Consider the following 16,283-nt stretch of genomic DNA (forward strand, 5'->3'; position numbering starts at 1 on the left):
TCCCATTCAAACAGATAAGGTTCAGCAGGGAGGACGAAGCACTGCACTGCTAGACAGAGAAGTAGAACAGCTAAAAATAAAGAAGGCAATCAGCCCAGCCAGAGAAGAACAGAAAGGATTTGTAAGCAACTTGTTTCTAGTGAAAGGCAAAAAACAAAGTCAGGTCAGTGATAAACCTCAGAGCACTGAATTCATTCTTGATATTCAGAAACTTCAAGATGGAAGGGATTGATCTGATGAGGTACATTCTACAGAAAGGAGATTGGCTAGTAAGAATATATTTCAGGGACGCATACCTGACGGTACCGATCCATCAGAGTCAGAGGATGCTATTACAGTTCCTCTGGAAGGGAAAGAAATGGGAATTTACAAGCTTACCATTCTGTCTAGCATCAGCCCCTTGGTGCTTCACCAAATTGATGAAAACAGTAGTGGGGCTCCCCAGAGAGCCGGGAACCAGAGAGCCGGGAATCAGATTAATTATATACCTGGACAATATATGCATTATGTGCCAGGACAAGGGGTTGTTAGTGAAATAGGTCAAGATAACGACCAAATTATTGCAGAGACTAGAATTTCTGATCAACTGGAGGAAATCAGAATTAGATCTAGCCCAGTCAATGGAATTTTTGGGTTTCATTCTGGAGACAGTGCAAGGCACCCTCAACTTACCCCTGGGGAAGGTGAACTCCATCAAGAGAGAGATAAAGAACATGATGGCAAGGGAAATTATTTCCTTGAAGGAGATAGACAGGCTTATAGGCCGACTGTCATCTGCGATTCAGGCCATATTTCCAGGCCCTCTGTATTACAGAGCGTTGCAACGGTTGAAGAAACACATCTCAGGAAGGGTTTCTCCTATGAGCAGAGATTACCCTTTCCTCAGGAAGCGAGAACGGAACTAGAATGGTGGTGCCACCACATGGAAGCATGGAATGACAGGGCGATATTTGGCTCCTCCCCGGACTGCTAATAGAATCGGACGCCAGCCGCTGGGGCTGGGGTGCCAGGTGCGGCAAACAGTCGACCGGGGGGAGATGGTCGAGCGAGGAATTGGGCCTTCATATCAACTGTCTTGAACTGTTAGTGGGATCCCTTGTAGTCTGTTGCTGGACTCGGGCAGGAGCGAGATGCGCCATCCTGCTCAAGATGGACAACTGACAGGTACATAAACTGACTAGGAGGGACGAGATCCAGGATGCTGACGAAGATAGCCATGGAATATTGGCTCTTATGTCTCCAGAGAGGAGTCAGCGTAACGGCGTAAAATCTGCCGGGGGAACAGAACCAGATTGCAGACTGGAACTCGAGACACTTGAGAGACTCCAGCGATTGGCAGCTGGAGGAGTCAGTATTCCAGGAGATCATGTGCTGGAGAGGTCCGTGTCAGACGGACCTGTTCGTTTCGAGGTTGTACAAGAAGATCTCCAGATATTTCAGCTGGAGACCAGACCCAGAAGCGGTAGCGATGGTTGCCTTTCTCCAGGTCTGCGGACCAGCAGCGGAATACGCATTCCCACCATTTGCCATGATAGCACGAACTGTGGCGCAGATCAGGAGACAGGGAGTGACAGTGATTTTAGTGACACCCGACTGGAGGGGTCAAGTATGGTTCCCAGACCTACTGGAAATGTATTATGACTTTCCAATTCTAATGCCACATACACAGGACATCGTGTTGGGCCCAGCTGGAGAACATCACCCACTGGTTCATGTAGGGAACCTGAACCTGATAGCATGGGTGATTTCAGGGGATCCTGGGCCAAGCCAGGTCTTTCGGCAGCAGCTCAAGAATTTATCAGAGAATCCTGGGCCCCCGTGGACCGGAAAGGCTTACAGAGTGGCATGGCCCAAATGGAGTATTTTCTGCATTTATTTTATTTATTTATTTCAAATCTTAAAACACGCCACATCTCCCGAAGGCCTCAAGGCGCACAAGAAACATAAAAGAACACACAATGAACAAACAAGCAGCCGGGTATCAGAAGGCAAAGGAACTAACTAAAAGTCAATAAGCAGTCTAGGTAGCCTTAAACAAGAATGGAGAGGGAAGTGCATCCCATACGAACAGATGTGATTCACATGGTGAATTCTTTAGCAACTCAAGCAGCACAAGCCAAGGCATATAGAAGAATTAATACTTACAGATCAGCAATATCTGCCGGTCACAAATATGTATAAGGAAAACCGGTGGGGGAACACCCCTTGATCTGTAGATTGCTGAAGGGAGTTAAATGCATGAGACCACCGACTCTGAAATATTCACGCCTCTGGTATCTAAGCGTGGTGTTTGCTTGTTTGTTTATTTATTTATATAGCGCACCTGACCCGGAGGCATCTGGGCACATTTGCATGTTACATATAAGCAAGTCACAAAGATACAGGTGAGACAGATATCACTTTTAGACAGAATTAGAGACCTAACCAGGGTAGTGCAGCCTGATGTGGTGAGGAATGGTTTACACACATTGATTAATTTACAGGTGTAAGCTGTGGTAGAGGCTGTGGCGTTAACTTGTCTTTTCAAATTTAAGGCTGAGTCGAGATAAAAGCCAAGAGTTTTTACTGCCTTCAATATTTTGATGTTATTGCCGTCGATATTAAGATATTTGTATTGGTTGCTTAGGTTTTTTTTAGTCTAGCTCGGGAACCAATGAGCAGAAGCTTGCTCTTCAGTCTCGGTGTTGAGGGTGTTTGAGTCCTGGCCGGACAACGAATATTTATCCAGGAAAGCACTCTGGGAAAAACTAATTACATTATTGTGTTTAATCTCTTGTAAGAGAGTGTTGGAGACCAGAGCCTTAGAGGTGGACAGGAAGTCTTTTTCTCCCACAGGAGTTATATTTTACATAGAAAAGAGTAGGAAAACGGGGATTAGAACTGTAGAGTATGTGGCTTTCCTAGAAAGACCCAGTGTATGCCCAGTTAGGTGTTTTAAGGCTTATGATGTCATGGCAGAACAAGTCAGGCCTGCAGGAGAGTCTCAACTGTTAATAGCGGTAAAGAAGCCGTTTAAGGCCGTGGCGTCGACCACGTTAGCAAGATGGGTGAAATGGTGCATGGCATAAGCAGGCATTGACGTTGGTCAGTTCGGAACTGATTCGACTAGAGGTGCTATGGCGTCTACAGCCTTCAAACTAGGAGCACGCCTACAGGATATTTTGAAGGCGGCAGACGGGTCAAATGAAACGACTTTTAAGAATTTTTATTTTAGACCAGTAGATCAGATAGCTTCATTGGTGTTAAGTAAGCTTTAAACAAGCATAATCAGAGCCTTGACATAGAATACAGATTTTCAACACATTCGTTATAGAAAGTCATGATTCTATTAAAGACTCAGAGGCGAAAGATTATGCCACCCATTCAATCGCTATTAGAGTATGAATGATAACAAGATGTTTATCGATGTATTGTTGTTGATAATGGACATGTCATGTATTGTTATTATATGCGATTGCACACCCGTTCAGGAAGAGTTGTTTCATTAATGGTATATATGTTTTGACAGGGACAGATAATAAACCAGTGTCCTTGTGAGGAGTGTTCAGGGTCCTAGAATGAGAGAAGACGTCTACCGGTTGGGGCGCAAGTTATTCAGTTGTCGATCAGCTGCAAAAAGAGGAGGAATCAAGGAAGGAAGCATGTGGAGAAACAAACCTATGAAGCACAAACTACAGATTCACTCATGTTTCTTGGGATATGTAGTTCTTTGTTAGTTTGTTGTTTATTTGTTGGCTGCTCGAGAAGTAGAGTAGAACTGAGCATAATCTTTCGCCTCCGAGTCTAATAGAATCGTTACTTCCTATAACGAATGTGTTGAAATTCGGTATTACACTACATAAAAATAAATATAAAATTCAAGGAAATAGACACATTAGCGACAGTAACAGGGAATATATGCATATGTCCCTATTAAATGTGTAAACATATATATTCAGTGCTGAGAAATGGAAAAAATGTACGGGGGAACCATCTCCTCCTTGGAGGGGTGGAGCCAAGGGGCGTGGCCCCAGCCCAGGACATGCAACTCTTTATAGAACCCAATCCTGGCAATTTGCATACAAATCAAAGGTAATTATGGAAATCTAAGAAAGGCCAACGTTTTAAATTTGAAACAGGTCTTATAATGATTCCGTAAGAAGCCCTTTTGAGTGAATAATGGAAGTTGATTGGTCACAATACTCACCCTACCAAAATATTTTCTGTAAGTTGCAGGACATATATGCTGGTTTGGACAACTGCTTCAAAGTATGTGAAGCTCTGTCAGTTTTTGTATTCAGTCACCCATGCAGATTCTACTGAAAGCAGTCTGCTGCAGGTTGCACATACATTTATTTATTTATTCACATTTGTTGAGCGCGCAGCAGCCCGGAGGCATCGTGGCGCTGGTTACAGACATTTTCCTTAGTTACAGTTTACAGACATTTTTCTTAGTTACAGTTACCTTGACATATGCAATTTTTCATGTTTTTCTTTTCAGAGCAAGCAGGGTGGAGAGCGGCGAGAGTAGTGGGTTAGGTGAAGAGAGTGGTTTTAAGTTTTTTCCGGAAAGCAAGGAGGGAGTTTTCATCTCTGATGTACGCAGGCAAAGAGTTCCATAGCTTGGTGGCTATGTAGGGTAATCCTAACCCTCCAGCTCTGGCCTTGTTAATGTGGGGGGTGTGTAGTTGGTTGGCGTAGCGAGTCCTACCTGGTCGTGTAGAGGTGGAAATAGTTATGGTCTCAGATAGATATGGTGGTGCTGTGCGGGTGAGGCATTTGTGGGTGAGGGTGAGGATTTTGAAAGTGATGCGCTCTTTTGCCGGGAGCCAGTGAGCTTCCTGTCTGGCTTGGGTAATGTGGTCTCTTGAGGAACTCGGATTCAGAACAGGCTAGCCCCTGGGGTCAGATCTATTCTGAAGCTGCGTTCTCGCACGCACAAAGTAGTTTCAGCTTATTTTCTGCGCTGTTATACACCAGTCGCCTATAAGCAGAAATGTTACCAAGATGGGCTAGATGAATATTTGATTAAGAAGACTTGATAAAGAAATAGCAGAGAGGATCATGTCGCAGAAATTTGACAACTGTTAAGAGGGAGAGTCTGCAGCAGGAAGAGAGACTTTCTTTTATTGCCATTGAATTGCCTTCGTGGAAGTGACATTATCGATGCCAGAAAGTGTAACATGATATTTAGTCAAAAAATATGGAGTGTTGGTCTGTGTAGTGTCTACCATTAGGCCTGCCACAGGCTATCACGACGGAACGCAAGGATGACCATTCAATTGGGATTGTAGGTGGTAGCTAACTTTATTTCCTCCTCCAAACGTATTTACATTCAATGTCGGGAGCCAAATCCTGGTCACTTCCCCATGGTGTCCATGGAATTTCGCATGGTTATCCAAACTCCATGTCACATAACAGCAATCTCCTCCAGTGTTCCACCAAACCCATTTTTCCCAATAGTCTCTGGAGTCATAGGGGTAATCGAATACTACTCCAGTCGGGAAAAGAGGACAATCTGTTATCTGGACTCTCAGGGTATCTCGAGCCACTATTATCTTGTAATTTTCGGAACTCGTATCTACCAGTACTTTCATGCCTACAGTTCTTTCTGTTGTTTTTCAGCATTGTGTGTTGCATATTCTGATGACGCAAAGAGTCAATAGTACCAGTACTAAAGCTGCAACTAACACTTTCAGTCCATTGGCCATCCATGTTGGTATCCATGAGAACATGTATGATAGCCAGCCTTCATCCTTTCCTGTAGCATTTGTCTCTGCTTCCATTTTGGCATGCACCTATGATAATCTGGTAACTACTTCAGTGAGTGTCCCGTTGTCTCTGTCATTTGCTGGGACGAATGTACAGCAAGAAGACCCAATCTTGGCGCAAACTCCTCCTTCCATGGCTGTCAGGAGGTCCAGAACATATCTATTCTGGAGTGCAATGCACCTTACTGCTTGGAGCTCTTCCTTGATTGCATTTAACCCCCTGACGGTTTAATTTATTGTCTGCATCAGTTCACACCTCGTGAGCTGGAGCCATTTTACGTTTGTGCTGGTTTGCAGTGCGGGACAATGGATGTGAAGAACATTTCCTTTCTGCCGAACAGTCTATGCTTGGGTGGTATCGCATCCAGAGACTCCTCCATTTTCGATGATACATAGTTTCCTCTTTTCACTCTTGTTAGCTCTACAGATCCCTTCTTTCTTCTGTTAGAGACCATTTTAGTAAATCCATACATTTTGTTGTCTTTTTGTGGTACTACCAGTGCTGATGTGTCGATGTGCACCACTGAAGACGCCCCTGCCCAGTTAAGTGGTAACTTCTCATAAACCTTTGTTCTGCAAGCCCAGTAGTGATCCATGAATACTGCTGTTCCAACGTTCATGCCTGGAACTTTTATTGTCTGCTTGCATTCTTTGTTTTCTCCAACTTTCACTGGACCATCATTCTGGAAACATAATGCTGCTACTTTGATTGGCACTATGGGCATGGGTCCAGCTTTATTGTCTACCCATGTTAGCAACTTCCACACTTGCTTCCCATTATTTTAGACATTTGTTATTTTCTTCTTCTTCTATACAAAGTGGAACTGTTAGGAGCGTATGTGCTTTGCTCCCCACTGCCCCTTCTTTCTATCTGTCAGCTGTGTATACTTGACCATACACACTACGAGCAAGGCAGACTGCACGACGAGACAGCTATCCAAGCATGGCAGTTCAAGAGAAGGAGAAAGCGGCGAGTCCCGAAAGGGTGACAAGGAGAGAAGCGACCTTGCCCTTTCCGACTCAGATCTGCAAAGCCTCCCTGAAAAGAATCGTAAGACCGCGAACAATAGCCAGTGTGTGTTGCAGCAGATATCAACGCTACACGGAGCACGCCTACACTGATAGTCAGAACAGGGAGAGACGCTTGCTACCATGGTACCAGCCTTGACTCCAGAGACAAGAAAAGCCAAGCGGTTCATCACAGCCGGTGAGTCAAGGGGAGAGTCGATAAGAAACCAAACTGTGTTGAGCGAAAATCGCAAAGGGCAAATTAAGGAAAGTTCAAAGAACTGTTAACGTTAAGGGAAACCCAGCTGCAGAGTTGAACGGCACCATGTGGGTGCTCATTAGAGAGACTCTGGTTGATCCAACGTTTGTTGAAACTAATGATACCAGAAGGCCCTAGGAGAGCTGAAAGGAAAAGGTCAAAGTTGTCATACAGGGGTCTAGCAAAACCCCCTGTACAGTCGAAGGTCTTTGACCTGCACGTAATTGAAAAGTTAAGGGAGGTGAATCCTGCATAGTAAGAAAAGAGGAAGAACTGTATGATTGGCAAGAGTGAACTCGACAGAGGGATGCCTATGGAAAGGGGCGAAGTCTGAAGTCCCAATGAACAGTGTGTTGACAGGAGTGCACCCGACACAGGGATGTCCACAATGAACTGTTTACAAATACATTTAGGCTTGTGAATGCCACAGGTGAAATTGTTTTGTTATCGGAAAAAAGGGGTCTGAGCCCGGAAGAGGGGGAACCAGGGGTGAAAAGACATCACCCAACGACACGTGAATGCCATAGTGAACCCAAGGGAGGGAGGCAAACATTTGAGAAGGATCCGAGCCCGGAAGAAGGGGATTCAGGGGTGAAAAACCATCACCCAACGACATGTGAATATAGCTGAGGATATCTCCTTGGATACAAGGCATAGTGAAACCGATGGAGGGAGGCTGACATTCGAGCAGGGTCTGAGCCCGGAAGAGGGGGATCCAGGGGTGAAGAATCCTCACCCAACGTACCAACCGAAAGGAACCTTTGTTTATTATTTTGATATATCAGGCCCTGGAAGCAGGAGACCTAACCAGCGAAGGTCCTGATATTGCTAGGAACATTTTGTGGATCTGAGCCCGGAAGAGGGGGATCCAGGTGTGAAAAGTCAGTACCCCAACGTACATTTGGAAAGGAACCTTTTGTTTGTTATTTTGAACGTATCCAGTCCTTGGAGGCAAGAGACATTTTGTAAAGAAGAGACTTAATTACCGAAGGTCCTGATAGCTGAAAATGGGACTGTTCTTGTTCTGTGAATGCTCGGGAGTGTGCTATGCTCAGGAGTCCCGCCTTGTCCCATGCTCAAAATGTGGGGAAGGGAGACCCCCGGCTACCACATCCTGACTTATTATTTGTGAACACTTTTTTCTTTCTTGTCAATCTTTCCCACAGGAAAGATACGGTACGTTGGGTGATGACTTTTCACTGTTTGGTCCCTCTCTTCCGGGCTCAGACCCCTTTCAATTATCAGCCTCCCTCCGTCGGTGTCATGATGCCTACCCACGATGACCCAGACCAAGTCCAGCAACCCCGGAAGCAGGCATCAAGTTATCCCAAGCAAGCCCAACAACCCCTGCCAGGGGCTATTTGGGTGCAGTCCTGGCACCTATGGCGCCAGGCTCATATGGAGAGTCAGTCCTGGTGCCATAGGCGCCAGGCTCATAGATTAAAACTTACCTGATGCAGGCCATGCTTCAAACTTACCTGATGCAGACCATGCTGCAAGAGCTCCAAGCCAAAAGAGGCTTGGAAGGGACTACTTTACCTAGGGACAATTTTTTACTCGGGTGGGGCTGGGGAGGAATACTTACCTGGGCCTACTTTGGAGGCTATTTAAACCACACCATAAGAGCAGCACACGCATCGCGTTATTCTGCATCCAGCAGCGTAACGCTCACCGTGCCTGCAAGTCTGCATCCAGCCTTCTGCCACGCCCGCCTCGAGTTTGGAGCTCCTAGAAAAAGGGAGAAAGAAGGAGAAAAGGTTAGAACCAGAGCAATACCTTTGATCCTTACCTGAATTCCCGATCCATCGCGCCTTCGAGCTGGAAGAAAGACGTTATTTTAAGCGCGTCGCCTCGCCTGCTGCAGCGCCGCGCTGGACTCACCGGCCTTCGCAGCATCTTCACATTCCACCGCATCCTCCTGCATGTTCCCGCCGCACTCCGGCACCTAAGGAGAAGACAAGAACAGCAAGGTGAGCCAAGGGAATACACAGAGGAATATTAGTTACCCCCCATAGACTTACCTGATTTTACCACCGGGGGTACTATTCCTCTTCAGAGGTCGGCGCAGCTTCCACTGCATCTTCGCCGAACCCCGGCCCCTAAGGGGAAACAAAAGGACAGCAAGGTGAAACAAAGGGACTAACAAGGGGAACCCTCCTCACCACAATAGACTTACCTGATTTTACCGCCTGAGGTATTATTCCCCGAGACTTCATACTTTCTCTCAGCGCCTGAATAAGGGAGAAAGCAACAGGTTACATATTGACATTATTTTATCGAACTGTGTTGGATAATACAAATCCTTACCAGAATATTACCGGTTGCCACGAGGAACTCTTCACTGGGGTCAAGCTGCAACCTGCAAGGAATCGGACAAGAGTGAAAGTCAGGCATTTGAACTCTTACGAACTACATACTTACGGCGTCTTGCCGGGAATCTCGGAGTCAATATTGTTCTGGAACTCACCAATTCCTTCGATCCAGTGAAGCAACTGGTTATCTACGCGCCCCTGCGCTCAATGCAGGATGGAGAGCTCATCTTTTCAAACCATCAGTTGAGACTATAAGAGGGGACATCAAAGGTGATCAGTGGGGAGAACAGCGGGGGTGGGGGAATTTACGCTCAACTCCACGGGTGGTTAATTCCCTTTCTCCATTTGCAGAAGAATATTCCTATGGGCCAAGCAAACGAAGCTAGGTGGGCCAGTCCAGTCTGTCATCTCGGCCCTACGCGTCACATTGGTGGTGCCAGACCCCTCTGTAGCTGGTTGTCCCTTAATGTTAACAGTTCTTTGAACTTGCCTTAATTTGCCGTTTATGACTCTCGTTCAACATATTTCGGTTTCTTATCGGTTCTCCCCTTGACTCACCGGCTGTGATGAACTGCTTTGCTTTTCTTGTCTCTGGAGTCAAGGACAGTACCACGGTAGCAAGCGTCTCCCCCTGTTCTGATTATCAGTGTAGGAGGGCTTTGTGTACCATTAACATTTGCTGCAACACACGTTGGCTATTGTTTGCGGTCTTCCGATTCCTTTCACGGAGGCTCCGCAGGTCTGGGTTGGAAAGGGCAAGGTTGCCTCTCTCCTTATTGCCCCTTTCGTTCTCGCTGCCTTTGTCCTCCTCTTGAACTGCCATACTGGGATAGCTGTTTCGTTGTCCGGTTTGCCTTGCTCGTAGTGTGCTCTTGTTCTCTATCTTTTATCTCTGCGGGGAAGGGAAAGGGCCATCAGGTGTGTGTGGTTCTAGTCAATTGACTGACTCTGCCTGCCCCTTGTGTTGGGACGTGTCAGGTAAACGGCTCTATTGTTAGTCAGTTGTCTTTCGTTGTGTAAGAAAGTGTTTGTGTCAGAAAAGGGGGGTAGAGTGTCTGAGTATCCTACGTGGTAGGCTGGGGAAAAGGTGTTATAAGTAGGGGGATACTGCGTCTCACCCGTCAGTGTTCTGCTTATACTCCCGAGGACCCCTAATCCAGGTGATCCTCCCGCACTGGTCCACCCCAGGAACTAGATCCAATAGCAATGGCCGTGTCTTGGCCACCTGGATGACAGATCCCGGGGAGTAGTCTTGGAGACACCTTCAGATTTCTCACAGTACTTTTGCCAACTCCTCCTAGAGAAATGGTGGCGGTGCTTTCAGCATCATCATCATTCTCTGTGGTACTTCCCTATAGTGCATTCTCACCCAATATGTAATACTAATGCCAAACACCATTTCGTGATCTGAACGATTGTCCTGGAACAGTTCCTCGTTGGTCACGTCAGTCAACCTGTACCCCTCCTCCACTGCAATGACTGTCCACCAAGCTCCTCCTGTGTCATCTGTCACATGCAATGTTATTCTGTCGTCTCCCACAATCACTGCCTCAAGTTCTAGTGAGATCACTTTCCCTTCTTGCTCATCTGGTCTGAATATGTACTCGTTAGGAAGACGCCATAGTTTTCGCTGAACCCCCGGGAGCCATGCTATAATTACTTCCACTACATATTGAAATAGCTCTAAATCTGCTGGCATCCCCCTCCGTACCATGTGCCCGCAATAGGCATGAATAATCTCCTTTACATTCAGGAAGTGAATACCAGGTGTGGAACACACCATCGCTTGGTCTATAAATGAAATGGTCATGTTAAGTTTGTTCATGATGTCTCTTCCCATTATGTTCACTGGTGTCTGTCGGGAATACAATAGTGGTAAAGCTAAGTTGTGCTCCACTTTAGAAAGTGTAAGTTTGTCTGTAAAAGGAACCAAATCTGTCACCCTAGAGAATCCCTGTGCATTCAGGGCGTTGCCCGACATTAGGTATCTTCCCTACCTGATACAGTATCTAGTCGCCCCTGTGTCCACGAGAAAGGAAAAGTATTATCACCTATTGCCACCCCTATACCTGGTTCCTCTGCCAGATTTGGTATAATCGATATGATAGAACACATCAGGTCCGTCTGTAGGGCTCTCCTATTGTGGATATAATGACATCCCATTCCCTGTGAATGGATTACCCCCACTACAGCCACCCCCCAACTTCCTAATGGGAGCTACTCCCATTGAATCTGCATGTGTCAGTGTCCCGTCATTCTGCTGCGGCACTTGTGGTGACTGCATGTGACCCTGCATCTGCGGTGTAGGTGGTGCCACTAGGTATGGCTGTGCGGGCCCTTGTACCTGGGGTGCCTCCGCCATAGGCTGGTATGCTTGAGTGTGCACATCTTGAGTCTGTACCTGCCGCGGTGTTTGGTTTTGGTCATAATAGTCAGTCTGCTCTCCCTGATATGTGGCTGGTATTGCATCCCCCCATTCTGCTGCTTCCCCCCTCTGCTTCTGCACATTCGAGAAATGTGCCCTATCTGTCCACACACCCAACACTGAGGTGGTCCTCCCGTTGGTCTCTGATAGCCCCCTGGGAACTCATCTTGTCCCTGCTGCATCTGATGTCCATACCCTGTTCCCTTAGGTGCTTGTCCTCTCCCTCTGAACTCGTGGTGCATGTCGCCCCGCCCCATGAAACCTCCTACCATGAGTGGCTGTATGTACTGCACATATGGTGCACCTATTCCTTCTGCACTTGTTAACATCGTACCTTCCATAGTAAATCTTTTGACAATTTCTTTTGCACTAAATTTGTCTCTTCCTGCTTTCTTTCCTCAGGCTTCTTTCTCGCGTTCTCTTGCATTAGTCTACAATAGTGTACTATGGTGAGTTAGATTTTGGACCACGGTTTGGCCTCCATCCCCACTCATTTCTTGAGCTGTCTTTGCACCTGCTCATGTAAACCCTGACGTAATACATGATAGAATAATCCCACTGTTTTATTCCACACTTCCTGCATCTCAAGTCTTCGTTTCTCTTGAATAGCTTGAATATATTGAAGGGGATCTTCGTCTTCCCCCATTTTGCGTGCCATAATCGTGCTAACGTCCGACGTATCTGGGTATTGTATCCTTAGAGCGTGTCAACAGTGTCAACAATTGTTGAACGGGAAACCATTGTACGCTGTATTCTTGTCACACCCCTGGAGTATCTCACAACTCCTTCCTAGCCACGGAACCCAAATGCAATTGACCCCTCCCACCTTGTTTGGCACAGGCTACTGATTTCAGTATACACAGGTAACCTCGAGGCAGCCAATGGGGTAAGAGGGTTAGGGAGAGGTTGCAGTGGTGTAACACAAGATATGGGGGCTCCCCTGCGATGCATGCTGAGGGCCCCCCGAACTCAGCAACAAATCACGGGTCGCGCCACACTCTGGGCCGGCCTAGATTACCACACTTCTGCAATACGCACAAACGTGCTGCTGAAAGGGTATGCCGCACACTGCACTAGGAGAAACATATAAATATGTGTTTTAATGCAATATACAGCACACTTTCTAAGAAAGATTGGCTAAAAAGCCACTTTGTTTGCTATTGTTTTGTAGGGTAACACCAATCCAATACATGCAAGTCACCAACAGTGCACATGAACAGTAATGCTTTGCTATTAAAAATGCAATACCAAAATGAAAACATGTCCAACTGGCTGCACAATGTAGACCAGTGTAGACACGTAATTACATTATAGTAAAGCATGCCAGGCCACATTTAGACATACCTAGACTGGTAGCACCAAAATGCCAGTCGAAACAATAAGACTCATCAAGAAGAGAGCACACATTCAAGCCTGTGTCTCTGCGGCCAAACTCTTTAAAATCTGCAAGGAACTGGCCAATCCTGTTGCTGTCTCTACCTCTCCTGTTCCCTCAACAGGCCCTCTGTACGGATTTGGCCTCTTGCTTCTCCGCTAAAACTCAGGACATCCTGTCCACTATCTCCTCTTCCTCTCCCTCTCTCAGCCCCACTTTGGCCATCTCTCCCTCTCCTCATGCTTTCTCCTCTTTCTCTCTAACGCCTGACAAGGTTTCTAGACAAGTTCCATCTATGGAAGTGTCGTCGAAACAGGTGCTCGCCTGCTACTCCAGAACCATCAAGGACCATATTGACACCCTTGCTCCAGCCTTGGCCGATTTCTGTAATCATTCTTTTGCCACTGGAACTTTCCCCTCTCCCAAACTCTTGGAAAAGCTGGCCATCTTCCAGCTTACTCTCCACACTGAATCTGTTGGTTGTCTCCATGACCATAAGTCTGATTTAAGAGCTGCCAGAGGCACGGAAACGGTTCTCCTGAACACCTGTGAAGAGCTGATCTCTAACCTTGATACCAGCATTCCTTCTGTCCTCATCCTCCTTGAACTTTCCTCTGCTTTCGACATGGTCAACTACGCCATCCTGATCAATCGACTCCGTGAGAACCTGAGCATCATGGATCAGGCCCTGGAGTGGCTGACCTCCTTCCTCTTGGACTGCCCCTCCCAGGTCCAACTCTGTCCCTTTCACGCCGCCACCTCTCTCTACCTGTGGTGGTCCCCAGGACTCTATCCTCTCACCCTGGGTTTCCAACCTCTACTTGGCCCCTTTGGCCCACCTGATCTCTACCTTCTCCTCTAACTTTCAGTCTTATGTGGATGAAACTCAGCTTTCCTTCAGGCTCCCCTCAGCCTATTCTCCTCTCTCGCTCATTCCTGGTGTCATCTTCAACTCCTACCTCTCCTCACATATCAGACGTCACCAAGGAGTCCCACTACCAGCTGCACCTCCTCAAAGGGACTCTTCCCTTTCTCACTTTCCGCCAGAAGCTCACTGTCTCCAGAGCCCTGGTTCTCTCTAGGCTGGACTACTGCAACAGCCACTTTCTCAATCTGCCTTCCTGTACTCTCCGCCCTCTGCAACTAATCCAGAACAGGACTGCAAGACTTATCCTTGGCCTCAAGCCCCGGGAATGTATCTCTCCAGCCATGAAATCTCTTCACTGGACCCAGCTGCAAGGATCAAGTTCAAGACCCTTTGCATTGTCCACATGGCTTTGTGGGGCTGGGATCTGCACTACATCCAACACTCTCTTCCAAAATACCTTACTTCTGGAGCCCTAAGGGTTAGATGCTTCTCCAGGTAGAGAGTGGGGCGTAGATCACTCTCCTCTGCAGTTGCATTGCTCTGGAATGGCCTCTCTGCCCCTCCCAAACTTGAGCCGGACCACCTGAGGTTCCTGAAGCAGCTCAAAACATTCCTCTTCTCTGCCTTCTCTCTCTCCCTCCCCTGCTGACCTACCTGACCTACCTGTCAGCTGTACCAACTGGTTGCTTGGCTACCCTCAGTCTCACTGAGACCAGGCTCTTTCTTGATCAGTCACCCTTGCACTGCCTCTGGGCCTACCACGCAGTTAGGGCATGTAACCCTACAGTCCCTTGTACTCCTTGCACTACCCCAAGACACGCTGCCCTGGCTGCATTTACTCAGAGCATTGCTGCCCTGTTTTCCCCTCCCCTCTTCCTTGCACTCCCCCCTCGCTTTCCCTTTGCACTTCTCGTTCTCTCACTTGCACAATCTGAATGACACAAGGTTTAGTAAGATCATTTGCCTTGTCCTCCCTCTGTTTTCCTTCCCTTGTCTTGTCGTGCCTAAAACACTTGTGTACGGGTACGTTATATATATGACTTATCATATCATATCATATAATCTTATCACAGATGCCCAGAAAAATATACAGTGCCGCAGTAAGAAACGGCTACACTGGCAGAACCCAAATACAGTTCTTGCCAGGTAATTACATTTAACAGGACTGCTTTATCAGAAATGCCCAGTTAAAAAAGGCATACCAAACTGGGGAATGACTAGACTGGCTGCACCAAAATGCCTCTCTAGCCACTAATACCACATATCATGCCTGCTTAGCATGGACATGGACGACCATCATGATTTATTGCACAATCCCACCCCCCCACACATCCCCTCTCCCTCCCATCCCCTACCCCAACCTCCAAAATCCACTCATTGGCCCAGAATTACCTCCACGTCCCTCTTCCTTGTCCCAGTGCTTACGTATGAGGCTCCTTGCCTCAAAGGTAAGTACTGGGATGAGGAAGAGTGGGACTAGGAGTAATGCAGATTACAGGTAGCTAAGTCAGACATTACCTTCATGTACTTCTACCTCAGCCCAGTACTTGTGTATGAGGCATAATGTCTCATACACAAGTACTGCCTCATACACACGTACTGGGATGAGGAAGAATAGGGCTAGGAGTAATGAAGATTACCAATAAGTAATCAAGGCATTAAACACAAGTAGTGGTGCAACACCATTGAGATGACTGGGCTTCAGCACTCCCCCCCCTGAAATTGTGGGCTATGTTGACTTGACCTAGCAGACCTACAGAGCAGTTGCCGAACAGAAAAGGACACAGATGTTAAATGGCAACTGGGTTTCACTGGTAACAAGGGCTCGGCCCAGCAATTACTAATGTACAGCATTTCAATGTTAGTACCTGCATTCAAATGGCAAATTTTTTAAGCAATTGAAATTGTGATGTGGGTTTAGTACTTGCATGCCAGGGGATTGATTGGAAGGGTAGAGAGGGAACAGAAGACCAGTCATTCTCACAGCAGTCCATAAGTGGGTGCTGTCAGACTTAAAGGAGAGAGTTAACTGCTTGTAACATTGAAGCTGCACTAGAATAGTCTCATTAAAATGTGTAAAGAAGTTAGATGCCCCCACACAAACACTTTAAGAAAACACATATACATATTACAACATGATACATCGTTCATATTATACTTAGAATCCTATAAAACTTTAAAAACATTTATCTATAATCATTGTTTAGAGTAAAATACGCTCTTTCCAATGTTAACTACTATCTTCAAATTCATTATATTTCACCTACATAATATACATTTTCCATC

The sequence above is a fragment of the Ambystoma mexicanum genome, chromosome 4q (genome assembly GCF_040938575.1).
Source record: "Ambystoma mexicanum isolate Mex_15411 chromosome 4q, UKY_AmexF1_1, whole genome shotgun sequence".
Taxonomy (NCBI): domain Eukaryota; kingdom Metazoa; phylum Chordata; class Amphibia; order Caudata; family Ambystomatidae; genus Ambystoma; species Ambystoma mexicanum.